The sequence below is a fragment of the Myotis daubentonii genome, chromosome 15, assembly GCF_963259705.1.
Source record: "Myotis daubentonii chromosome 15, mMyoDau2.1, whole genome shotgun sequence".
NCBI classification, from domain to species: domain Eukaryota; kingdom Metazoa; phylum Chordata; class Mammalia; order Chiroptera; family Vespertilionidae; genus Myotis; species Myotis daubentonii.
This window is the reverse complement of record NC_081854.1, coordinates 4170995-4197666: the sequence shown is the minus strand read 5'-3', so window position 1 is coordinate 4197666 and position 26672 is coordinate 4170995. Positions and strand designations below refer to the sequence as shown.

The following is a 26672-nucleotide window of genomic DNA, read 5'->3' as shown; positions in this document are numbered from 1 at the left end:
GTTTTACCAGAATCTTTACATTTATAAGGTTTTTCTCCACTATGGATTTTTCTCTTTTTATTTAGATTGAATACTTGACTGGAGATTCTGTCACAAGGATTCCATTTGTAAGCCTCCTCCCCAGTATGAACATTCTCCTGTTCAGTGTAATTTGAAGACTGCTGAAAAGACTGGACACATTTACTTCCTTTGTGTGTCTTCTCCACAATAGGAATAAACTGATGTATCTTGTGATTGGACATTTGCTCAAAGACTTTTCCACCTCTATAATGGTCCTCTGCAAGCTCACTTGTCCGATGATTAAGATAAAACTCTTGCTTAAAATTTTCCCAATGTTCAATCCATTGGCAAGTGCAATCTCCTTTATGTGTACTCTGGTAATAATCGGAGATAGAAAGATCTTTAGTGAGAGTTATAATTTCATTGAACCTGTACACTCGTTCCATAAGTACCATTATGTTATACTCATTAAACCAAGATGGCTGCATAAAAAAACGCTTTCCTAATTTATTGAAATTATAGATAAAAAATAAATACAAAACATTAATTGTCAGAGGAAGAAGAATGAATTCTTGTTTAAAAGACTGCCAAACTGCCCAGCCAGCATGGCTCAGTGGTTGAGCTTCGATGTATGAACTAGTACGTCATGGTTCTGTTCCCGTTGAGAGCACATGCCCAGTTCCAAGATCAGTCTACAGTTGGACGCATGCAGGAGGCAGCTAATGAATGATTCTCTCTCATCACTGCTGTTTTCCCCTCCCTCTTTCTCTCTCTTACTCTCTGAATTCAATAAAAATATATTTTTTACTTTAAAATTAAATCGTAAAAAGATTGCCCAGTTGAGCACATTTTAATAGGTAAGTTATAAAGCTATACATTTTAGGAATTATTGCATGAATGTTTACTTCTTCCCTACATTTTAAATAATTCAAATAAATATTTACACTAAAGAATATGTGAATTCCTAGCCTTTCCAGATTTCCAAGAATGCATAAGAATAAAAAGTTGTTTTCAATCTTCACGTACAGAAACACACTGATCTGCCAATGTAACTGACTTAATTTTTTTATTTATTATTTTTTTATATATATTTTATTGATTTTTTACAGAGAGGAAGGGAGAACGATAGAGAGTTAGAAATATCGATGAGAGAGAAACATCAATCAGCTGCATCCTGCACACCTCCCACTGGGATGTGCCCGCAAACAAGGTACATCCCCTTGACCAAAATTGAACCTAGGACCTTTCAGTCCGCAAGTCAATGCTGTATCCACTGAGCCAAACTGCTCAGGGCATAACTGACTTTAAAGTGTAAGATATCTCAAATGCATAATACCTCTTTGGATAACAAGAATGTTAAAAGACTAAGTGTTCCAGATTAGTTCTGTTTATATTAATATTCTCCCTTCTCATCACACTCTTCCTCAAATTCCAAGGCTCTCCTTAAGTATACATTATCAAAGTGACACCTTTTACATCTCACCAGTATTATTTCAGGGAATAAATCTTGTAGTCCGGGCTTTGGCATAAGGACCTGGTAATCCTTAGATGACATAGCTGTAAAAAAAGCACACAAATTCTTAAGTTTCCACAACCAGGAGAGTGCATTTTGAAGTTAACTGCATGTATTGACCAAATGACATTGTGGTGTACTTGAAGAGCATTTAAAGAATTCAATCAAAGCTAAAGATAGGTTCAATGAGGAAAACTCACATCAAAGAGGGACAAAGAGTTCCTTAAACCTCCTGGCACACTATGGCAATATCACAAAAACACTCACAATGCCCAGTTTCTTTGCTGGAGAGAGAAAGATGAGGGAACATAAAGAACTTAGAATATAAGGAATTTGCCTGAAAGCGGTGGCTCACTGGTTGAGTTTCCATCTATGAACCAGGTGGTCACACTTTGGTTCCACTGCAGGGCACAGGCCTGAGTTGAAGGCTCGATACCCGATCATGCTGGACGCAGCTGATCCATGATTCTATCTCTTCGTTGAAATTTCTCTCTCTCTCTCTCTCTCTCTCTCTCTCTCTCTCTCTCTCTCTCTCTTTCTCTCTCTTCCTCTCTGAAATCAATAAGGATATATTTAAAAAATAAAATAATCAAAGAACTTGTACATATTTAAGAAAAGCCAACAAACATGTAGAAATATGAAGAGAATTTAAGGAACTCCTAAGAAACTGACAAGTTGACCTCCAAGAGGACACCAAAAAGACAGGATCGTGAAAAGGATTAGATAGCTTATATAAAAAGTTAATCATTTAAGATCCTGACAATTGGAGAAAGTGAAATACAAATGCAAGCAGTTCAATGAACTCTAAGTAGAACAATACGAACGAGAGAACAGATAAAAAAAACACAACGACAATATCATAAATCACAGAATACAATACAAAAAGCATACAAAAAACATAACTGTCCAAGGATAAAACAGGTCCCCTATGATCATTAGGCGATTTCTTAGCAGAATACGATTGGAGGCTAAAAAAGGCACGAAGTAGAACACTGAAGCATTAAATGAACAAAAGCCACCGAACAAGAATACTGAGAAAACAGATCAACAACGGAGAGGAAAAAACTTTTCCAGCTCCAAAACTATCTCATTATTAGACCTTCTCATTATTACATTTACCGAATAAATAATCCTTAAGAAATATAATCCTGGAGGTAATTTAAAAATTCTACACAAGAGATGAAAACATAAAAATTGCCCTAACCGGTTTGGCTCAGTGGATAGAGCGTCAGCCTGTGGACTGAAAGGTCTCAAGTTCGATTCCAGTGAAGGGCATGTATCTTGGTTGTGGACACCTCCCCAGTGGAAAGGTGTGCAGGAGGCAGCTGATCGATGTTTCTCTCTCATCGATGTTTCTAACACTCTATCCCTCTCTCTTCCTGTCTGTAAAAAATCAATAAAATATAATTAAAAAAAAGAAAATATAAAAATTCCTTGAACAAGAAGAAATATAGAGAAATTTAAAAATCTGTGCTGTTCTAATAAAGAAACACTTATCACCTTGAATTCTCTTGTGAAACTTTAGAAAATAAAAGGAATATTCCGAGCAGCATGGCTCAGTGTTTAAGGGTCTTCCTATGAACCAGAAGGTAACGGTTTGATTCCTGGTCAGGGCACATACCTGTGTTGTGGGCTCGTTCCCCAGTGAGGGGTGTACAGGAGGCGGCCAATTAATGATTCTCTCTCATCATGGATGTTTCTATCTCTTTCCCCATCTCCTTCTCTGAGATGAAAAATGTGTCTTTAAAAAAAATTTTAAAAATGAATAACATAAATAAAATCTGAAATATCTGCTATGACACAATCAAAAGATAATGTGATATCAACTTATGTGGGTACATGGGTAGAAATGGCAACCAGCAGAGACTTGTATGCAATTGACACCATGAGTTTAAGGTACATTATTATAACCTTAAGATATTTTAAGTAGTTCCCATGGTCGCAACCAAAATAGAAAATAAATAAAATTATCTCTGCTAACAGGTGACAGAATTCTGTATTGTAAATCACAGACTCCACATTTCTATACATATAGATATACATAATTCCTTAAAACATGATACCTAAAACCACCAATTGAAGTTAGCAGTGTTCCTGTAAGGCAGGGGTTCTCAACCTTCCTAATGCCGAGACCCTTTAATACAGTTCCTCATGTTGTGGGGACCCCCAATTTCATTGTTACAAACCGAACATAATTAAAGCATAGTGATTAATCACACAAGCAATATGTAACTATATATGTGTTTTCCGACGGTCTTAGGCGACCACTGTGAAAGGGTCGTTTGACCCCCAAAGGGGTCGTGAGCTACAGGTTGAGAACCAGGGCTATAAGGTAACAGAAATTAATACAAAATAACAAATTAAGTATGTGTTTACATGAATAACAGCATTAATTGAACTACACATGCAATGATCTTAAACTGAAGTGCTAACAGTGTAAGCTGTCGTGAGTACCCAAGGTTGACATATACATTCAAAGCCATCACTATCCACCTCCCAAAGACACTTTTCACTAAATTAGCAAACCTCATCCTGAAATTGATATGAAATGACACAGGAAACCAGGGAACCCAAAACAAACTTGGGAGAGACAGTATAACCTTAAGGGCATCACGCTTCCTGATTTAAAATATATTTCATAACTGGTGTTATTAAAAAGTATAATAGCCGAAACCGGTTTGGCTCAGTGGATAGAGCATTGGCCTGCGGACTGAGGGGTCCCAGGTTCGATTCTGGTCAAGGGCATGTACCTGGGTTGCAGGCACATCCCGAGTGGGAGATGTGCAGGAGGTAGCTGATCGATGTTTCTCTCTCTTCAATGTTTCTGACCCTCTATCTCTCTCCCTTCCTCTCTGTATAAAATGAATAAAAAATATATTTAAAAAAGAAAAGCAACAAACAACAAGTGTTGGAGAGGATGTGGAGAAAAAGGAACCCTTCTGCACTGCTGGTGGGAATGCAGACTGGTGCAGCCACTGTGGAGAACAGTATGGAGCTACCTCAGAAGACTAAAAATGGAACTCCCATTTGACCCAGTGATCCCACTACTAGGAATGTATCCCAAGAAACCAGAAACGCCAATCAGAAAGGATATATGCACCCCTATGTTCATAGCAGCACAATTGACCATAGCTAAGATTTGGAAACAGCCTAGGTGCCCATCAGCAGATGAGTGCATTAGAAAACTGTGGTACATATACACAATGGAATACTATGCTGCGGTAAAAAAAAGGAACTCTTTCCTTTTGCAACAGCATGGATGGAACTGGAGAGCATTATGCTAAGTGAAATAAGCCAGTCAGAGAAAGATAAATACCACATGATCTCACTCATTTGTGGATTATAGAGAACAACATAGACTGATGAAAAGGGACAGACCCAAAGACTGAGAAACAGCGATCAGGCTATCAATCCCCAGAAGGAAAGTAGGGGAGGGGGGGGGGTAAGGGGAAGAGATCAACCGAAGGACTTGTATGCATGCATATAAACCAAACCAATGGACATGGACAACAGGGGGATGGGAACATGAGTTTGTGTGTGGGGGGGAGGTTGGGGTTAATGGGGGGGATGAGGACACATTTGTAATACCTTAACTAATAAAAAAAAAAAAGAATTTTAAAAAAAGAAGTATAATATACACATTGAATCACAGGTAAATAGAGGAGCACGGTAGGCCCTCGTAAGTGTGGCTCAGGGTTAGAGCATCATCCTGTGTGTTTCAGGGTGGTGGGTTGAATGCCCGTTCAATGGCACATGCCTCAGTTGCAAATTCCTACCGCACCTGGGTTGAAGTGGGAACAGAAGGGGGCCAGTCAATGTGTCTCTCTCACATCAATGCTTCCTTCTCTCTCCCGGTCCTTGCTCCCACCCTTCCACTCTCTCTGAAAAGCAATGAAAAAAACATCTATGTTCTCATGTGAGGTTTAACCACACCTATAAAACAGAAGCACTGTAGAATAAAAAGCCTATTTAAAGCTTCTCACGCATGAGGTAAAATAATCTTCTACAACGGTGCTTATATCACAAAAGAAGTAAAGGACATACTCATATATGCGAATAGTGTTGAGATACTTAGATGTCTATATGTAAAAGAATAAGGGAAGTTTGAAACAAAAAGCTAGTAATAACTCAAACGATTAAAAGAAAAGTTATAGAAAAGTATTTGTTTTATATAATACATTTTTATTTATTTCAGAGAGAGAGGGAGAGGGAGAGATAGATAGAATCATTAAGAGAGAGGCATTCATTGGTTGCCTCCTGCATTGCCCCTACTGGGGATCAAGCCTGCATCCTGGTCATGTGCCCTTCATTGGAATTGAATCCGGGACCATTCTGTCCACAGGCCGACACGACACTCTATCCACTAACACAATCTGGCTAAGGCATATAGAAAAGTTTTTATGACATTTGATTTTATATTGTATCACTGAATGGAAAGGTAAACAAAACAGAGTAGTCAAAAGGCATGACACACCATATAAAAATAACTTCACATTAAAGCAAATTGTCAGTGCCTTAAAAATACAACCTGTGAATTGGGAAAAAAAATCCTACAAAGCATATTACCTGATAAGTAGTTAATATTCAAAATATATAAAAATCAACATGAAAAAAGTAACACAATTTTTAAAATGTCCAAAGCTATAAAGTTAACTAATCCTATCTAATAATAGACAAACATGGTAATTAACCATAACTTCGCTACCCATCCCATTGGCTAATCAGGCCGATATGCAAATTAACTGCCAACTAAGATGGCGGCTAATTTGCATACTGCAGGCAGGGCGGGACAGCGCCATCCGGGCCTGCTATTTGCGACCCGGTCAGCAGGCGGCCGGTATGAAAACTGACCGAGGGCTGTCAGCAAGACCACAGCATCAGCTACCGGCCACGCCCACAAACGGCCCTCCCTCGGGGATCCCTGGCTACCCCGTGCTAATGCACTGAACCGCCACCAGCCACACCCACAACCGTCCATCCCGAGGGGATCTGAGGCTGGCGGATGCTAATGCACCCATCTGCCAACAGCCATGCCCACAAAGGACCTGGGGGCGGGGGGTGGGGATCCCCGGCTGACCGGTGCTAATGCACCGATCAGCCAAAACAAACACCCCAGCCGCCTTTGCCCTGCGCTAACTATGCAGCCAGGAGAGGGGAGTGGGGCTGCTGGGAGCAGGGCAGAAACTTCCCGGGGTTTGCATCAGGCAGCCCATTGCAGAGTGCGAACTATACCGGCCGGTAGCTGCTTGCTCATTCACTTACTTGCTCATTCATTCACTCATTCACTCACTCATTATTCACTACCCAGCAAACCCTCTTAGGTCCCTGGCACCAGGCCAGGCACTGAAGTTGAAGCGGGGTAAGATGGAGCTATGTCCTCAGGATGTTAGTAATTCAGTAGGGCGAAGCAGGCACATGAAAAAGACAGTTGTATGCACAGATGCAGTGTACTGGGTTCTGTGAGGGCTGTAACTAACGCCGACTTTGTTCTCTTGATAAAATGAAGCTTTGGGAGCCAGGCCGCCCCAAGCCTGTAGGCCTGTGCCTAGGCCAGGAGGGGCCGGGGTCCCAGAACATGACAGAGGGTACAGGTCGGGCTGAGGGGTCTGGCCCCACTCCTCACCCTCACCCCCAAGTGCACAAATTTCTGTGCACTGGGCTACTAGTCTACAAGAAAACAGGCAAGAACACACAATAGGTACAGACAGATTCTTCACCAAGTAGGGAGACAAAAATGGAATAGATACATGCAAAAATAATAAAACTAGATCCCATTCATAAGCCATGAACCAAAATGTACTCAGCAGGGATTAACAACTAAAATATAAGACCTGAAACCATGAAAACAATGAAAGAAAACATTGTCAATGAACTTCACCATCACTCTTAAAAATAGTGGTTTGCATATATCTTCCTAGGCATAACAAAGAAGTTTAAAAATAAAGAAATGAGACTACAAAAAAATAAGATGGGCATACCAAAAGAAACCACAGCTAGGTCAGAGAGCCCCAGAGCTTCCGAGAGAAGGCCCAGGGCCCGGCGGCAGCAGCCTGCCTTGTTCACAGCGGGGCCGCATCTGGGCACTTCCAAGCCCCATACAAAGAGGGGGAATCTGCAGATGCCTCTGGAGCTCCTGCTGGGCGGCCCCAGACAGTGGCTGCACTTCCACCTCCTTGGACACGAAGAGCCAGTGTGCCCAGTGGTCAGAAGGAGACCATACGGATTACAACCCGTACATCCGTAGGAGATGTACACTTTACATCCATAGAAGAAACACTCAAAGGGCAGACTCAGTGAGCATCAAAGCCACACTGAAACAAGTCCTGCCCATAAGGGTATCTCCTGCACAACAGATCTTCCAGTGTAGACACAGCAGGTCATCACAGCCAGTTGGGCTAAAGGTCAACTCCTCCCAGTGATACCAACAGCAATCAAGGGTTAACTACAACAGGACTGTGCAAACATACCACAAAGGGGTGCACCAAGAGCGTCCACCTCAGGTGACTGGGAAGGCTGAGCCACTGGGCCCTATAAGACACTTACCACACAAGGCCACTCTATCAACTCAAGGAGACTTAGCAGCTACCCAGTACATAGAAACAAACACAGGGAAGCAGCCAAAATGCGGAAACAAAGAAACAAGTCACAAATGAGAGAAATGGAAGAAAGCAAACTACTGGATATAGAGTTCAAAACCACGGTTATAAGGCTACTCAAGAATCTTGTAGAAACCCCTGAGAAATTTAGTGAGACCCTCGGGGATATGAAAAAGGACCAATGAGAAATTAAGCATACACTGACTGAAATAAAGAATAATATACAGAGGTTCAAAAGCACACTAGAGGATCCCAAGAATCAAATCAAAGATTTGAAATACGAAGAAGCAAAAAACACCCAAACGGAAAAGCAACATGAAAAAAGAATCCAAAAATATGAAGATAGTGTAAGGAACCTCTGGGACAACTTCAAGTGTACTAACACCTGAATTATGGCGGTGCCAGAAGAAGAGAGAGAGCAAGATATTGAAAGCCTATTTGAAGAAATAATGACAGAAAACTTCTCCTAACTGATGAAAGAAATAGACTTACAAGGCCAGGAAGCACAGAGAACCCTAAACCAGAGGAATTCTATTTTCTGATAGTAACTTAATTAGTGTATATAACATGGAACGTGTACAAACACTGAGTTCCTAATTCACATACATCACAAAGCATTTCTTTTCTATTGCAAGGGCCCCGATTTGTTGCCCTTTTAAAAAACATATATTTTTATTACTTTCAGAGAAGAAGGGAGAGGGACAGATAGAAACATCAATGATGAGAGAGAATCATTGATCGGCTGCCTCCTGCACACCCCCTATTGGGGAGCAAGCCCGCATCCTCATATTTGCTCTTGAACAGAATGGAACCTGGGACCTCTCAATCTGCAGGCAGGCGCTCTATACACTGAACCAAACCAGCTAGGGCCCAATTTGTTCCTTGAGAGCTAGAATCTAACACAGAAAGCAAAAGCTCCTAGAGATATTAGAATAATACAGGAAAGCAAACACTGTGGGTGGAGTAGGAACTTGGGAAAGAGTCATCCTTACCCAGGGAGGCCAAGTTGCTGTAGTTCTCTGACATCACATCCATGTACAATTTCTGCTGACCTGGGTCCAGGCATTCCCACTCCTCCTGAGAGAAATCTATGGCCACATCCCTAAAGGTCAATGGTTCCTGAAGGAAAAACACATTTACCAAGAGGTCACCAGAAGAGTTCATAATGTCACCCAACATGAAAACAGTGTCAGGAGAAGAGGTTTGGACCTAGGGGAGTATCCTGAATTATTTAATAGATCACTTTGACCAGTAACATTCTCTGATGTGTTTTCTAACACTGACACATGAGGATGACACATGCCCACCAATCCACGGTACAGATTAATGTTTCAGGAAATTTACTATGAGTAATCTTAGAACAAGATTATTCTGCCTGATCCAGCTGATGTGGCTCAGTTTTGCCTTTCTAACCCATGCACCAAAAGGTCTCTGGTTTGATTCCTGATCTGGACACACGACCAGGATGCGGACTTAATCCCCAGTGTGGGGTGTGTAGGAGGCAGCCTATCAATGATTCCCTTTTATCATTGATGTTTCTATCTCTCTCTACCTCTCCCTCTCTGAAATTAATAAAAATGTATTTCGGGGGGGGAAAAGGAAAAAATAGCTGAAATAAGGTTAACAGTTTAGGCTCAGAGACACATATTTTACAACTATGAAATCAAGATGGTTTAATGGAAAAATTCTACAACGAGGAGGAAAGAGAAAAGCATACCTAGACTCAGAGGTGGCGCAGTACGGAAGCAAAATACTAAGGTGCGGAGGTGCATGCTGAGCGGGCTGGCGGCTAAAGGCGAGATTGTTGTTTTCAATCAGGAGGGAGTCTCAGGCTCTGAGCTCCAGTTCTGGGCGAGTCTCTAGGGACCTAGACTCACACGGGAGAAGCAGGACGGTCTGGCATCGGTAGGAACTCTGAGGGCAGCTTTCTCTCAGAGGGGTTTACAGCGAGTACCCGGACACAGACAAGCAGAGCCTCTGAGGACAAGACTGAGAGCAGCCATAACTGCTAGCCATGCCCTGTTGATCCAGTGGGACCCGCCTTGCCCTAGCCCTGCAGGGAGGCTTTTGCTGGATAGCCTCAGGCAAAGGCTAGATTAGCACCTCCCTAGAGATCCAGGAGCCAATGTACTCAGAGGTCAGAGTGGGACCATCCAGTTTGCAGCTCCGTGGAACCATAAAGGACACACTCAGGGGGCAGACTCAGTGAGCACCAAAGCCCCATTGAAGCAAGTCTTGCACCAGAGGGGTGTCTCCAGCACAGAAGTTCTCCCACTGCAGACACAGCTGATTCTCACAGCCAATTGGCCTGGAGGTCAATTCCTCCCAGTGATACCTACAACAATCAAGGCTTAAGCACAAGACTGTGTACAAAGCCCACAAAGGGGTGTACCAAGAGTGTCCAATTGTCTCATCAGTCACCACACAGAGCAACGTCGATTGCTGGCCAGGCTTAGGGATCCTACCCTATATTGAGGAAACAGTCTCTTAGATTTAAAAATTAAAGTGGGGATAGGATATTCTAACACTGAAAAAACAGGATGATGCAGCGATGACATGCCTGGACTCTAGTTTACAGATTTTGTGCTCAACCCTGATTCTCACAACTTATAACTGTGGGACAAAGCAAATTACTTCTCTCTGCTTCAGTTTTTCTACCCATAATGATGAGGAAAATGGTACTACTGCCTCAGAAAGATCATGTTATATACTTTTTATACTCAGGGCAAAAAAATGTAGCTGCCCATATAACAGCAAGATGCCTTTCACCTGTATGAAAAGTATGGTAACCAGGCATGCAGCATCCTGGATTACAAGACGGATGTCCAACTGCCAGTTTTTGGACATTGCCCGAGGGGTCCCGGAATGTGTGAGGGAGCAGGACGGGCTGAGGGACCCTCTATCCCTTGCATGAATTTCATGCATCAGGCCTCTAGTGAGGAATAAAGTCATGAAATAAGGAAAAAAAACAACCTGCAAAGGCAAGAACATCAGAAGTAGAGAAATTACGCCCTAACCAGTATGGCTCAGTGGATAGAGCGTCCGCCTGCGGACTGAAGGGTCCCAGGTTCGATTCCGGTCAAGGGCATGTACCTTGGTTGCGGGAACATTCCCAGTACGGGGTGTGCAGGAGGCAGCTGATCGATGTTTCTCTCTCATCCCTATCCTTCCTCTCTGTAAAAATCAATAAAATATATTAAAAAAAAAAAAAAGAAGTAGAGAAATTAATCACAGCTGTTAGAGAAAAGCAAACATAACTTCAGGCATAGGACAATCTTTTACCTGAGAAGCAGCCATCTGGTCCTGGTCCTGACCGGGGTCTGGGTTGTTTTCTCAGGTGACACTATGTTGAGTCACAGAATGTGCCTTCAAAGAAGGAAGCACAGCCTCTTAATCAGCTCATCTCATTCACAGTCAGAAGGACCTTAAAATGCAGAAAAGGCCACCCCCTCCAGCCATTGTCACAGGACAGTCAGGAACAATGAGCTCCTATATGGAGACCACACTGTGAGCTGTGTTTTTCCACCTTCATGTGTCTCTCCACCCAAAGACATCCACAAACTCCTACAGAAATGAAAACATGAGCTGTTGTCCTGACCCCCCAAACCAAACAGAGCACCCCCTTCCCTCCCCTGAACAAACTCTGCTCCTCAATCTCAGGAAGGAATCCTGCAAACCTGCTAATCCCTGTCCTCACCTGGTGCACCTCAGTAACCAATGATTCCCCACCCAGAGCAGCTGACCAACTCTATGGGGAGAGTGCTCCTGAGGGCATTTCTTAAAGCACCTCAGGGGATCTGAGAAGACCCAGAGGATTTATCTCAGGATGTTTTTAAATAATAAATTAAGTGCCAGACATAGAAACAGTAAATCCATTGAAGAAACACACACACACAGAAAACACCACAGCAACAAAGCTAAGGCTTCTAATATTCCTTGCAAAAGCATCAGATGGTGACACATGCAAGGTCACCCAGTCTTTGCAATCCCAGGAAACGACAAGGGACCCATAACCAAAGGGCAAGTCTCTCCCCTTTGAGTGAATAAGGACTGCAATTGGAAGCTAATTATTATAAAACTAGAGGCTCAGCGCACTGGAGTGGGGGTATCCCTCAGCCCAGCCTGTACCCTCTCCAATCTGAGACCCCTCAGGGGATATCCGACGGCCAGTTTAGGCCTGATCCCTGGGATTGGGCCTAAATCGGCAGTTGGACATCCCTCTCACAATCTGGACTGCTCCCTCCCAACAGCTTGCCTACCTGCCTGCCTGATCTCTCCTAACCTCTTCTGCCTGCCAGCCTGATCACCCACTAACCACTCCTCTGCCAGCATGATCGATGCCTAGTGCTCCCCTGCCAACCAGCTCGCCCCCAACTTCCCTCCCCTATCAGCCCAGTCGCCCCTAACTTCCCTCCTCTGCAGGACCGGTAAACCCCACTTGCCCTCCCCTGCCGGCCATCTTGTGATGACATGGGGGCAACCATCTTGTGAGGGCATGACAGTCAATTTGCATATCACCACTTTACTGTATAGGACTCCCAAGCTTTATAAACTGGAGATTTGTCATTCTCATTCAAATCTGTAAAACTGAAACAATTCAGTTGTTAAATATATAGGCACAGCTAGGCAGCATGACTCAGTGGTGGAGCTTGGACCTATGGACCAGGAGGTCATAGTAAGATTCCTAGTCAGGGCATATAGCCAGGTTGCATGTTAGATCCCCAGTTAGGGGTGGGCAGGAGGCAGCTGACCAATGATTGTCACTAGTCATTGACTTTTTATTCTCTCTTTCCGTCTCCTTGCCTCTAGGAAATGAATAAAAATATATTTTAAAAAATATATGTGTGTGTATATATATATATACATATATATGCACAGACATCCACATACATACAGTGGAGCCTTGACTTACGAGTTTAATTCCTTCCGTGATGGAGCTCGTAACTCAAATTACTCGTATGTCAAATCTTAATGTGAGCGCGTGAGACACGTGATGCTGGGCTGATGTTGTGGCGTTCACTGTGCCAACCAGTGCTGGGATATCTGAAGCTGGCACATAACCCGAATTTTAGCTCACCACTCAAAGCAAAAGATCGGCCGAGAGTGGGCTTGTATCTTGAAAAACTCATTAGTCGGGACACTGGTAAGTCAGGGCCCCACTGTATATAGACACGGACTCCACAAGTTGATATATTTCAAAACTAAATCATGCAAATCCCATCAGCTCACTCCTCACCCAGATCAGGGTTCCCTCCTCCCACTACTATATATTTCTGTCTGTGGATCGGTCTGTCTCCTGCTCCCTTTCTCTCCACTGTGGTCCTTTCCTGTGTCCCCCTCTCCCTGCTCTCTCTCCCCGTTTCTCTCTGTCTGTCCTACACCTGGACCATGAAACTCCTGAAACCTACTTCCCTTCAGGGGCTCTTTCTCCTGGTCTCTGAGGCTCCATCTCCACACACGTCTGCGTCTTCCCCTCCCCACGCCCGCGGCCCCTCTGCTGCCTGTTCCCGTCTGTCCGCTCCCACAGCTGCTGACTCAGGGCTGCTCCCTCTGCTCCCTCATCCCTGAGCCCCCCTTTCTGTCCCTGCACTCGCTCCCCAACTCTTCTCCTCGGAACCAGTGTCTCTGTCTCAAGTGCCTCCTCCTGTGCGGCCCCCACTTCTACTCCCCAGGACCCGCTCCCTCTCAGCCCCCCTTCCTCTCTCGGGGCTCCCCCTCCTCCCTGTGTCTCCACTTCCTTCCTCCTCAGGCCACTTTCCCGAGTGACCCCCTCACTCCTACCGTCGCCGTCCAGTCCCCCCCACACCCCCTATGGGCCCCTCTCTGTGGACCCCTCGCTGCCCTTCCTCCCGCCCACGTGTCTGTCTCTCACTCCCTCTCCTGACCCCCCAGCCTGGGCCCCCGCCCCCCGCAGTCACCGCGCCCACAAAACCCCTCCCTGCGGGCAGGTCGCCTCTTCAGGGGACACCCCGTCCTTCCCCCTGAGCCCCCCCATGGACACTGTGCTCCCCGGGCAGGCAGACCCCTTATTAAATGGGGGTGGGCCTAGGAGGGGGGTGCAGACCGCCAGGCCGGGAGCCATCCGGGCTCTTTGGGCGGAAAGCGCCGGGCGGGGGGAGGGGCGCAGAGGGCGGGAACCCCCTGACCCAGACTCTCAGCCCCGCGGGGAGGACCGGCGGCCCCGGGAACGGTTTTCAGCGGGAAAACCGCGCGGCAGGCGGTGGCCACAGCCACAGGCGGAGAGACCCCGGGCCGGGCCTCCGTTTCCTCCCAAAGGAACGTGGCGCCCGCACCGCGCAGCCTCCCGGGACGCGGACTCACCGCTGAGAGAGGCTCCGGGGCGGGGACCCCAACAAGGACTCCAGCGCCGGCAGCGCCCTCAGCCTTCCCTGCGGGGAGGGGGACGGAGCGCCAGCTTTAAAGACAAACACCCTCCTCAGGGGAACCGCCACCTTCCCCTCCACAGCCGCTTCCGTCTGCAAGGAACTGCGCAGGCGCCTCCCTGCGGGGTGGGCGGGGCCAGAGCCTGAGCTGAGCGGCTCCGCGCAGGGAGGGGCGGGGGGGATGAGGTTTGGGGGTGGAGCCAGCCACGTGGCCCCGCCTGTGCAGGGTCAGAGGGAGGGAGGGGCAGGCGCTAGGGGCAGCCTAGACTTTGTTTGCCCAGCTGGGGCCTGAGAGCTGACACCCCCAGAGGCAACATAGGAAGTGGCCTCCCCCAACCAGCCCTGGGCAAACTAGGGCCCGCGGGCCAAATCCGGCCCGTTTGAAATGAATAAAACTAAAAAATAAAAAAGACCGTACCCTTTTATGTAATGATGTTTACTTTGAATGTGTATTAGTTCACACAAACACTCCATCCATGCTTTAGTTCCGGTCTCTGGTCCAGTTTAAGAACCCATTGTGGCCCTGGAGTCAAAAAGTTTGCCCACTAACCCACTGTTGAAATATCCTCCCTGAAAAAAAAAAAAAAGAAAGAAAGAAAAATCCTCCCTGGACTCCCTTGACCAAATCCTGCCTCCCCTCCTCTTGACAGACACCTGCACTGCACTCTGTCCCTAGCATTGGTTCTCAACCTCTGGGTCACGACTCCTTTGGAAGTCGAACGACCCTTTCACGGGGGTTGCCTAAGACCATCGGAAAACACACATATAATTACATATTGTTTTTGTGATGAATCACTACGCTTTAATTATGTACAATTTGTAACAATGAAATTGGGGGTCACCACACCATGAGGAAATGTATTAAAGGGTCTCGGCATTAGGAAGGTTGCGAACCACTGCATAGCACATACTTGTACCCTAAAGGAAACCTCGTCACCCCCTCGGGCCTGACACCAACACTCTGGCCTCAGGCCTTTGTGAGAGAATGCGACGCAATTTCCTAAAGTCTCACCGTGTCTCTGGAGCTGGCTCCTGGAGGTGGGACTAAACAGGAGGGAATCAGGGGAATTCACACAGAAGTTTCCCAGCTCCCAGAGGCTGTGCTTAGAGCTACTGGCTGGTCTGCCCTTCAGCTGTAGGTTTCCCAGGGAGGGGTCTTTCCCAGGATCTTCACAATCTGGTAACATTCTTTTTTTTTTGTCTTTTTTAAAATATATTTTATTGATTTTTTTACAGAGAAGAAGGGAGAGGGATAGAGTTAGAAACATCAGTGAGAGAGAAACATCGATCAGCTGCCTCCTACACACTCCCTACTGGGGATGTGCTGGCAACCAAGGTACATGCCCTTGACGGGAATCGAACCTGGGACCCTTGAGACTGCAGAGACTGCTCTATCCCGCTGATGGCTTACCTATGACACGCGTGTCAGAGGTGACACACGAACTCATTTTTTTGGTTGATTTTCCTTTGTTAAATGGCATTTAAATATATAAAATAAATATCAAAAATCTAAATCCTTGGTTTACTATGGTTGCAAATATCAAATACCAGAGTAGAGTTAGGGTTTTTCAAAATGCTGACACGCTGAGCTCACGAGGTTCACCATCACGCTCTATCCACTGAGCCAAACTGGTTAGGGCAGCGGTAACATTCTTATAGTGAAGTTTCAGAGAATTCAAAAGTGGGGCAGATTGGGTTGGACAGTAGAAACTACAGGCCTCCAATTTCCCGAGTCATTAAAACCTCAGTGAGGAGGGCTGAGGGGGAAAGGCAGCCTGCTCTCTCAGCCCCTCTGTCTTGCCATTAAAGAAGAGGCAGCTGGAATTAAGGAAGTCAGCCATCTCTGTGGGTAATTATCAGGTGCTTTTCATAGTGAATGGAAGGTTACAGGAAAGAAAAAGAAAGGCCTTCTGTTTTCCTCCTGAAAATCATCACTCCTGTCATTTGTAACACGGCTTTCCAAAATCATATTATGGGGAACCTTCAAGGATGCAGTTTTGGATAAGATCTTTCCCACACACATTATACTTTTAAGGTTTCTCTTAGATGTATACTGAATGATGTTTAGTGATGTTGAGCTCTCCATCAAATACATTGTCCGATTCCTTATATCTTTTTTTTAATATATTTTATTGATTTTTAACAGAGAGGGAGAGGGATAGTTAGAAACATCGATGAGAGAGAAACTTTGATCAGCTGCATCCTGCACGCCCCCTACTGGGGATGTGCCCGCAACTAAGGTACATGCCCTTGATCAGAATCGAACCTGGGACCCTTCAGTTTGCAGACCGAGGCTCTATCCACTGACCAAAACCGGTTAGGGCGTTATATCTTAACATCTTCCCGTAAACATAAGAAACATTCAAAACAATAAAGAATTTTGGGGATTTTATTTGCGCCAAACTGTCCAGAAGTGCTGAGAAGCAAAATTTCAACACTTTGAGATAATGTTCCAGAGAACAGCAGTTGTGCATTTTATTTTATACATTACTACTAGGGGCCCGGTGCACGAAATTCATGCACTGGGTGTGTGTGTGGGGGGGGGGGAGTGTCCCTCAGCCCAGCCTGCCCCCTCTCACATACTGGGAGCCCTCAGGCGTTGACCCCCATCACCCTCCAATTGCAGGATCGGCCCCTTGCCCAGGCCTGATGCCTCTGGCCTAGGCGTCTGGCCCGGGCAGCGGGGGACGCCGCGATTGCGCGGGCTCTGCCCCTGCCCCTGCAGGATGCCTCTGGCCTAGACCTCCGGCCCGGGCAGCGGGGACCCGCAGCTGCAGCGGCCCCGCAATTGTGGGCTTCGCTTTAGGCCCAGGCAAGGAACCCCTAGCTCCTGGGACTGCCAGCTTCAACCGTGCCCAGCTCCCATCGCTGGCTCCACCCCTACTTCCTGCTATCACTGGCCAGGACAGAAAAGGCACCTGATTCTCCGATCTTGGCTGGGGGGCAGGGCAAAGGCGGCCCCAGGGCCGCCTTTGCCCTGCCCCCCAGCTCTTAGCTCCCCCCTGGGTTTCTGATCACTGTCAGTGGCAGGGGGCTTCTTCCTGCTTTCCCTTTCGCCTCCCTACATTGTGCCTACATATGCAAATTAACCGCCATTCTGTTGGCAGTTAACTGCCAATCTTAGTTGGCAGTTAATTTGCATATAGCCCTGATTAGCCAATGAAAAGGGTAGCTCGTACGCCAATTACCATTTTTCTCTTTTATTAGTGTTGATAGGCCTACTGCATGAAATCTGTGCACATGGAGGGGGTCCTTCAGCTCGGCCTGTGCCCTATCACAGTCTGGGAGCCAGGGATTGTTCACCCCAAAGAGGTACGCCTGGCCCAAACGCCACAGTGCTGCGGCCTGGTAGCCCGGGCCTCCCTCTTTGGGGCTACCTATCACAGGGCTCCACCATCAATCACCCCAAAGAGATAGGCCCTGCCCACCCGGCCAGGAATATGTGATGGATTGTTCCACCACCCCCACCTCGTAGGGGCGATTGTGGAGCTCCCCGGGTGATCGATTTCCCAGCTGGCCAGTGTCCTGGACCTTCCTCTGCTAGGTGATCATGGAGCGATGTTGGGGGCCCTCAACAAATCTCATCTCATCCACTGGGAGGTCATCCAGAAGGTTGTCTAGGGGGTTGTTCTGCTGTTGGGTCATTCAGTCGGCTTGCATATTACGCTTTAATTATTATAATTAAAAGAGAAGATGCAAGTGAATTACACAAAATCCATTGGTGGTACATACATGTCTTTTATGTAAGTGTACACACCTTACTAACAGTGAACAATTAACATAATAACCATGAGAGGGTTTATGGTTTTCCCCTCGTGCACTGGCTGGGTCCTGAGGGCTCTGGAGAAGGGGGAGTTACCCTGATATTCCAAAGGAATGTTATCCTGGCGGCAAAAGACAATAGACAGGCTTAGGTAAGGATTCCCTCTTGTTAAGAAATATTCTTGCGCCCTGGCCAGTTTGGCTCAGTGGATAGAGCGTCGGCCTGCGTACTGAAAGGTCCCGGGTTCGATACCGGTCAGGGGCATGTACCTTGGTTGCGGGCACATCCCCAGTGGGAGGTGTGCAGGAGGCCAGTGATCAATGTTTCTCTCTCATCGATATTTCTAACTCTCTATTCTCCCTTCCTCTATGTAAAAAATCAATAAATTAAAAAAAAAAAAAGAAATATTCTTGCCTAGGACCTGACTTGTAAATGTTTCCCTCCACGTCCCACATGGTTCAGGGTTCAGGATCTGGAAGAGGAGCCTCACACAAATGAAAGAGAAGAGACAAGAGATAATTTGGAAATATTGGGGGGCCAGGCAGGTAAGTCCAACTCAAGGGGAAGGACTTCCACTGGTGCTCAGGCCTCACCAAGCTTTTATTGATCTGGGATACACCCATAGCATAGCCCTTAGGCAGGCAATTTCCAGTAACACACAGACTAGCCCATCAGCAGGCAATTTCCAGTAATAGGCAGATTATTTTATCAATAAGGATTTACATGACTTATCTGGTGGGGGAGTTGCTTCAGCTACCATTGTCTGGACTAACTGGGTGCACAGCTCTGACCTCTGCTAGGGCTTCAAGGGTCACCAGCCATCCGGGTTCTCTGTCTATACTTCTCTGCCAGTGAAGACAATAGGCGGTTTCCCACACTGACTACCTGCTATAAACTGCTTTTAAAAAGATTTTCATTTCAGACCATCCTTTCTGGTTACTTTAGGTCTCTGATTTTGAAAGGCTGACATGCAGGCCTTCAATGAGCTTGTTAAGGTAGCATGTGTCCCCTTTTCATGCACACATTCCGTTTGGGACATAAGTCAACCCAAAGGAAGTATGGAGGAGCCAACTTTTTGTAGGATAATGAGGTGCCCTGTTACTGAGAAGGCTCAGGCTGAGTGTTTTTCTTCATAAATAATGGACAATTGGGGTTGGAGAAAGAAAAGTAACCTTGGATGACAGTTAAGGCCAGTTGTTTTTCTTTCTAAAGAGAAAGTAACGTAAATGGAAGGCAGTCAAGTTTCATGGGCCTCTATTAAGTATAACAAGCCATTTCAAAGAGGAAAGGAGAGGCAAACAGTGCAACGTAAATGATGACCTAGAATCCTGGGTCAGCTGTCTCCTGCATGCCCCTCCCTGAGGAGGAGACTGCAACCCTGGCATGTGCACCAACCTGGAATGGAACCCTGACCTCCCAGTTCCTAGGACTATGCTGAATAACTGAGCCAGACATGCCCAGCACAATAGATTAGTTTTAATTTATAAGTTATTATGCTTCGCGTTTTGTTTTATTATATATTGTGTTTAGCATTGTATTTTGTTATACTTCAGTGGTTCTCAACCTTCCTAATGCCACGACCCTTTAATACAGTTCCTCATGTTGTGGTGACCCCCAACCATAAAATTATTTTTGTTGCTACTTCATAACTGTAATTTTGCTACTGTTATGAATCATAATGTCAATATATGACATAAAGGATGTATTTTCGAGAGAAACCAAGATGGCGGCATAGGTTAACGCCGGAGATTGCTGCCCTCGAACAACCACTTCAGAGATATAACTAAAGGACAGAACAGACAGCATCCAGAACCACAGGAAGGCTGGCTGAGTGGAAATTCTACAACTAGGAGGAAAGAGAATATTATACCCAGACTCAGAGGAGGCGCAGTGCTGAAGTGAAATACTCAGGTGCAGAGTGCGCGCGAGTGGGCTGGCGGCGGAGGGCGCGGTTGTTGTTTTCAATCGGGAGGGAGTTTCAGACTCTGAGCTCCAGATCCGGGTGAGTCTCTGGGGACCCAGACTCAAACGGGAGAAGCGGGACTGTCTGGCTTCAGTCAGAACTCGAAGGCAGCTTTCTCTCCGAGGTTTGCAGCCATTGCTGGGACTCTGAGAGGCAGAGCCCCTGGGGAAGGAACTGAGAGCAGCCATAACTGCTCCCTCTGCCCGCCCTGTAGATCCCCGGGGACCCGCCCCGCCCAAGCCCGGCGCAGAACCATTTGCCCGATAGACTCAGGCAAAGGCTAGATTAGCACCGCCCTAGAGATCCAGCACAGAAGCTCTCCCACTGCAGACACAGCTGACTCTCATAGCCAGTTAGCCCGGAGGTCAAATCGCCCCCAGTATTGCCGACATCAATCAAGGCTTAAAGGCAACAAGACTGCGCACAAAGACCACTTGGGGGTGTACCAAGAAAGCATAAAAAATGCGGAGACAAAGAAACAGGACAAAACTGTCAATGGAGGATATTGAGTTCAGAACCACAATTTTAAGGTCTCTTAAGAACTGTCTAGAAGCCGCCGATAAATGTAGTGAGATCCTCAAAAAATCTAATGAGACCCTCGATGTTGTGATAAAGAACCAACTAGAAATTAAGCATACACTGACTGAAATAAAGAATATTATACAGATACCCAACAGCATACCAGAGGAGCGCAAGAATCAAGTCAAAGATTCGAAATGCGAAGAAGCAAAAAACACCCAACTGGAAAAGCAAAATGAAAATAGAATCCGAAAATATGAAGATATTGTAAGGAGCCTCTGGGACAGCTTCAAGCGCACCAACATCAGAATTATAGGGGTGCCAGAAGATGAGAGAGAGCAAGATATTGAAAACCTATTTGAAGAAATAATGACAGAAAACTTCCCCCGCCTGGTGAAAGAAATAGACTTACAGGTCCAGGAAGCACAGAGAACCCCAAACAAAAGGAATCCAAAGAGGACCACACCAAGACACATCATAATTAAAATGCCAAGAGCAAAAGACAAAGAGAGAATCTTAAAAGCAGCAAGAGAAAGAAACCCAGTTACCTACAAGGGAATACCCATACGACTGTCAGCTGATTTCTCAACAGAAACTTTGCAGGCCAGAAGGGAATGGCAAGAAATATTCAAAGTGATGAATACCAAGAACCTACAACTAAGATTACTTTATCCAGCAAAGCTATCATTCAGAATTGAAGGTCAGATAAAGAGCTTCACAGATAAGGAAAAGCTAAAGGAGTTCATCACCACCAAACAGGGATTATATGAAATGCTGAAAGGTATCCTTTAAGAAGAGGAAGAGGAAGAAAAAGGTAAAGATACAAATTATGAACAACAAATATGCATCTATCAACAAGTGAATCTAAGAATCAAATGAATAAATAATCTGGTAACCCCCTGGCAATGGGCAAGGAGACACCTGATTGGTGGTGTTGCTCTTATATCAGTCAGGGGCAAAGCAGATGTACAGTCCTTAGTTCATCCTAGCTTGATGCCTGTGTCGGTGGCCAGAGCTGTTTCATGCCTGAGGCACATAAAAAAAAATAATAATAATAATAATAATCTGGTGATCATAATAGAACCAGGGACATAGAAAGGGAATGGACTGACTATTCTTGGGGGGGAAAGGGGAGTGGGAGATGTGAAAAGAGACTGGACAATAATTGTGCACCTATGGATGAGGACAGTGGGTGGGGAGTGAGGGCGGAGGGTGGGGTGGGAGCTGGGAGGAGGGGAGTTATGGGGGGGAAAAAAAAGAGGAACAAATGTAATAATCTGAACAATAAAGATTCAATTTAAAAAAAAGAAGGATGTATTTTCATTGTTACAAATTGAACATAATTAAAGTATAGTGATTAATCATAAAAACAATATGTAATTCTATATGTGCTTTCAGATGGTCTTAGGCGACCCCTATGAAAGGGTCATTCAACCCCAAAAGGGGTCTCGACCCACAGGTTGAGAACCGCTGTTATAGTTTAAGGGCAAAAATACACCTTCAGTAATATTAATAGCTGTGATACAAATATGTAGGCCTGAAAGAAGCCTATTATTATTAATTATTATTATTACTAGGGGCCCAGTGCATGAAATTCGTGCACTGGGTGTGTGTGCGGGGGAGTGTCCCCCAGCCCAGCCTGCCCCCTCTCACATACTGGGAGCCCTCAGGCGTTGACCCCCATCACCCTCCACTGGACACATTTATTTCCTTTGTGTGTCATCTCTACAATAGGAATAAACTCACGTATTTTGTGATTGCACCTTGGGTCACAGACTCTTCCACTTTTATAATGCTCCTCTGCAAACTTGCTTCTCCAATGATTAAGATATGAGTCTTGCTGAAATTTTTTCCGATTTTCATTGCATTGATCACAACTGTCTCCATTATGTGTACTCTGGAAGTAATGGGACATGGAAAGATCTTTACTGACATAATTTCATTAAACATGTATACTTGTTCCATAAGAACCATTTTGTGATACTCACTGAACCAAGATGGTTTTACAAAAAAGCTCTCCTAATTTATTAAAATTATAGACAAAATTAAATACAAAACAATCATTGTCCTAGGAAGAAGAATGAATCCTTGTTTAAAAGATTGCCAGCGCCGAAACCGGTTTGGCTCAGTGGATAGAGCATCGGCCTGCGGACTGAAAGGTCCCGGGTTTGATTCCGGTCAAGGGCATGTACCTGGGTTGCGGGCACATCCCCAGTGGGAGATGTGCAGGAGGCAGCTGATCGATGTTTCTCTCTCATCGATGTTTCTAACTGTCTATTTCTCTCCCTTCCTCTCTGTAAAAAATCAATAAAATATATTTAAAAAAAAAAGATTGCCAGCCTTAACCTGTTTGACTCAGTGTATTGAGTGTAGGCCTGGCGACTGAAGGGTCCCAGGTTCAATTCCGTTCAAGGGAATGTACCTTGCTTCCGGGCACATCCTCAGTTGGGGTTGTGCAGGAGGCAGCTGATAGATGTTTCCCTCTCATTAATGTATTAACTCTCTATCTCTCTCCCTTCCTCTCTGTAAAAAAATCAATAAAATATATTAACAACAAGCAAAAAAAGATTGCCAAATTGCCGAGCCAGCATGGTTCAATGGGTGAATCTTAATGTTTGAACCAGAAGGTCGGTTCCATTGCCCATCAGGGCACAAACCTCAAGTTCGGAATCACTCCCCAATGTGAGGAATGCAGGAGGGAGCCAGTCAATGATTCTCTCTCATCAAAGATATTTGACTATCTCTCTTCATCTCCCTGCCTCTCTGAATCCAAAAAAATGTATTTTGAATAAAAAAAATAATAAAAGAACTAGCTGGTTTGGTCGGTGGATAGAGCAGTGGCAAGCAGACTGAAGGGACCTGGGTTTGTTTCTAGTCAAGAGCACATTCACAGATTGTGGGATCCATCCTCAGTGGGGGCATGTTGGAGGCATCTAATCAATGATACCATCTTTTCACTGATGTTTCCATCTCTCTCCCTTCTTCTCTGAATTCAATAAAAATATATTTAAAAGTGATAATAATAATAATGATTGCCCAATTGAGCATATTTAAATTTTATGGGTATATTTTAAATCTCTACATTTTAGCAATTATTGCATGAAAGTTTAATCCCACCCTACATTTTACAAAATTCAAATGATTATTTTCACTACATAATATGTGAACTACTACTTTATCCAGATTTCCTTTCCAAGAATGCATAACATTAAAAGCTGCTTTCGCCGAAACCGGTTTTGCTCAGTGGATAGAGCGTCGGCCTGCGGACTGAAAGGTCCCAGGTTCGATTCCGGTCGGGGGCATGTGCCTGGGTTGTGGGCACATCCCCAGTAGGAGATGTGCAGGAGGCAGCTGATCGATGTTTCTCTCTCATCGATGTTTCTAACTCTCTATCTCTCTCCCTTCCTCTCTGTAAAAACTCAATAAAATACATATAAAAAAGTTTTAAAAAAAAAAAGCTGCTTTCAACCTGTAAGTGCAGAAATACACTGATCTGCCAATGTAACTGACTTTAAAGTGGAAGGTTTCCCAAATGCGTGATACACTTCACCTCTTCAAGTAACAATTTTTTAAGATAACTGTTCCAGATTAGTTCTGTTTATACTAATAACCTCTGTTCTCATCACACTCTTCCTCAAATACTGAGACTTCCATTAAGTGTACATATCAAAGCGACACCTTTTATATCTTACCAGTATCAATTCAGAGAATAAATCTTGTTTTCTGGTCTTGGGCATAAAGGCATGGGCAGCTTCCAATGACACAGCTGAAAGAAAACAAATTTTCAGTTTTGACAATCAGGTGGTGAGAGCACTTTGAAGTTACCAGCAACTATAGGCCAAATGACAGTTCTGAGTACTCCAAGAGACAGTGAAGGGTTCAAGGAAAGCTCTAGATAGGTAAAGTGAGGAAAACTCACATCAAAGAGGGACAAAGAGTTGCTTACATTTGCTGATTAAGACTGTTCAAACCCTCTGGCACATGATGGCCATATTACAAAAACACTCCCAATTCCCAGTTTCTTCGCTGGAGAGACAGAGATGAGGAAAGTACATGTTCAATGATCTGCGTGTTTTGAAGCATCTTGAATAATAAGCTTCGGTTGTGCATGACACAGAGTGCACACAGAATGGCGGTACACAGTGAGTGCCCTGTTGTGGCCGCTTGGAAGACACAATGAGAAACTGTTTAGCACCACACAGAATGTGATACTGAAGATATATATCAAGCCTGAAAGACACAGCCGGTCTGAGAAAGAAACAGACAACATTTCCAACTGGGAAATTAGACAGCCGAACCAGGAAAAGAGATACCAAAAATAGTGTTGACCAAAAGTAGAATTTGTTCCACAGATGGTTATTAGTGTCCTCCTATAGAAAGCATGTTCAAAAGCCTGCTACTTTGCCATTCAGGAATCTCAACAAAAGATACTGAGTCATGAAAAAAAAAAACACAGAAAAAGTGTACCATCAGGAAAACAAAATAAAAGTAATCAAACTGGCACTACATTAATGGAAATATATTAATTACCACAAAAAAGAATGGAAAATCTTGAAGCCAAAAAGGAGAAAAAAGAAAACTATACAAAATCACCAAAATATTATGTAACCAAAATAAAAATATAATGTGAAAGTACTTTATAAATACCACACCGAAGGGGGATATTGAACTACATAATACCAAAATTAAAAAAAACATGTGCTCTCTTCGGCGGCACATATACTAAAATTGGAACAATACAGAGAAGATTAGCATGGCCCCTGCGGAAGAATGACATGCAAATTCATGAAGCGTTCCACATTAAAAAAAAAAAATACAGTAGAATCATGAAAGACATGATCAACTCAAAACATCAAAGAATTTGCCTGGAAGCGGTGGCTCAGAGGTTGTCTCTACCTATGAACTAGAAAGTCACGGTTTGGTTCCACGTTAGGGCACAGGCCTGAGTTGAAGGCTCAATCCCTGATCATACAGTAAACAGCCCATCGATCATTCTCTCTTCACTGATGTTTCTATCTCTCCCTCTCCTTTCCTCTCTGAAATTAATAAACATGCATTTAAAACACAGTAATTAAATAATCAAAGAATTTGTACATAAATCATTACAGTTTTAATTCATTAACATTTTGATTCAGAGAAGCCAACAAACACATGGAAATGTGAACAGAATTTAAGGAACTCCTAAGATACTAACAAATCGGCTACCAAGTGGACCCCATAGAGACAGAATAGTGAAAAGCAGTAGGTAACTTATATAAAAAATTGTTTAAGATCCTGACAATTGGAGTAAGCAACATATAAATGCAAGCAGCTCACAAATTCTAAGGAGAATGAATATAAACATGAGAACAGATAAAAAACAATGAAAATAGCATGCGTCCCAGAATACTATCTAAAGACATATAAAAAATAATTCCTCATGGAAAGGACAGCTCCTCTAAGATCATTAGGGGTTTTCTAGGAAGAAAATACTGCGGAGAACAACGGCATGAAATAAAACACGGAACTGATAAATGAACAAAAACCACCCAACAACGACCTGATTGGTTTGGCTCAGTGGATAGAGCGTCGCCCTGGGGACTGAAAGGTCCCAGGTTCGATTCCGGTCAAGGGCATGTACCTTGGTTGTGGGTGCATCCCCAGTAGGAGGTGTGCAGTAGGCAGCTAATCAATGTTTCTCTCTCATTGATGTTTCTTTCTCTGTGTCAATTTCCCTTCCTCTCTGTAAAAAATCAATAAAATTTTTTTTTTAAAAACCACCCAACAAGAATATTGACAAAACAGATGATAAAAAATGTACAGAAAACAACTTTTTAAAAAATATATATACTTTATTGATTTTTTACAAAGAGGAAGGGAAAGGGATAGAGAATTAGAAACATCGATGAGAGAGAAACATCTATCAGCTGCCTCCTGCACACCCACTACTGGGGAT

The 26672-nt window shown here is 44.5% G+C and overlaps 2 protein-coding genes, 1 long non-coding RNA gene, 1 other non-coding gene and 1 pseudogene across 4 annotated transcripts in view; 2 read left to right on the top strand and 3 right to left on the bottom strand.

Annotated features, from left to right (window-relative positions):
* Positions 1-26672, bottom strand: part of LOC132216075 (zinc finger protein 91-like) — a 114386-nt gene that overhangs the window by 1876 nt on the left and 85838 nt on the right. The gene's annotated exons all lie outside the window — the stretch shown is intronic.
* LOC132216108 (zinc finger protein 383-like) overlaps positions 1-26672 on the bottom strand; it is a 115912-nt gene that overhangs the window by 27255 nt on the left and 61985 nt on the right. The window lies entirely within an intron of this gene.
* Positions 906-14561, bottom strand: LOC132216166 (uncharacterized). Its single transcript, XR_009448714.1, has 4 exons — positions 14431-14561; positions 11392-11533; positions 9102-9228; positions 906-1557 (listed from the first exon to the last, which is right to left on the bottom strand). It is a non-coding gene; the product is annotated as an uncharacterized LOC132216166 (long non-coding RNA).
* LOC132217696 (small nucleolar RNA SNORA48) lies at positions 21632-21776 on the top strand (annotated as a pseudogene).
* On the top strand, positions 25436-25542 carry LOC132217740 (U6 spliceosomal RNA). Its single transcript, XR_009448998.1, has one exon. It is a non-coding gene; the product is annotated as a U6 spliceosomal RNA (small nuclear RNA).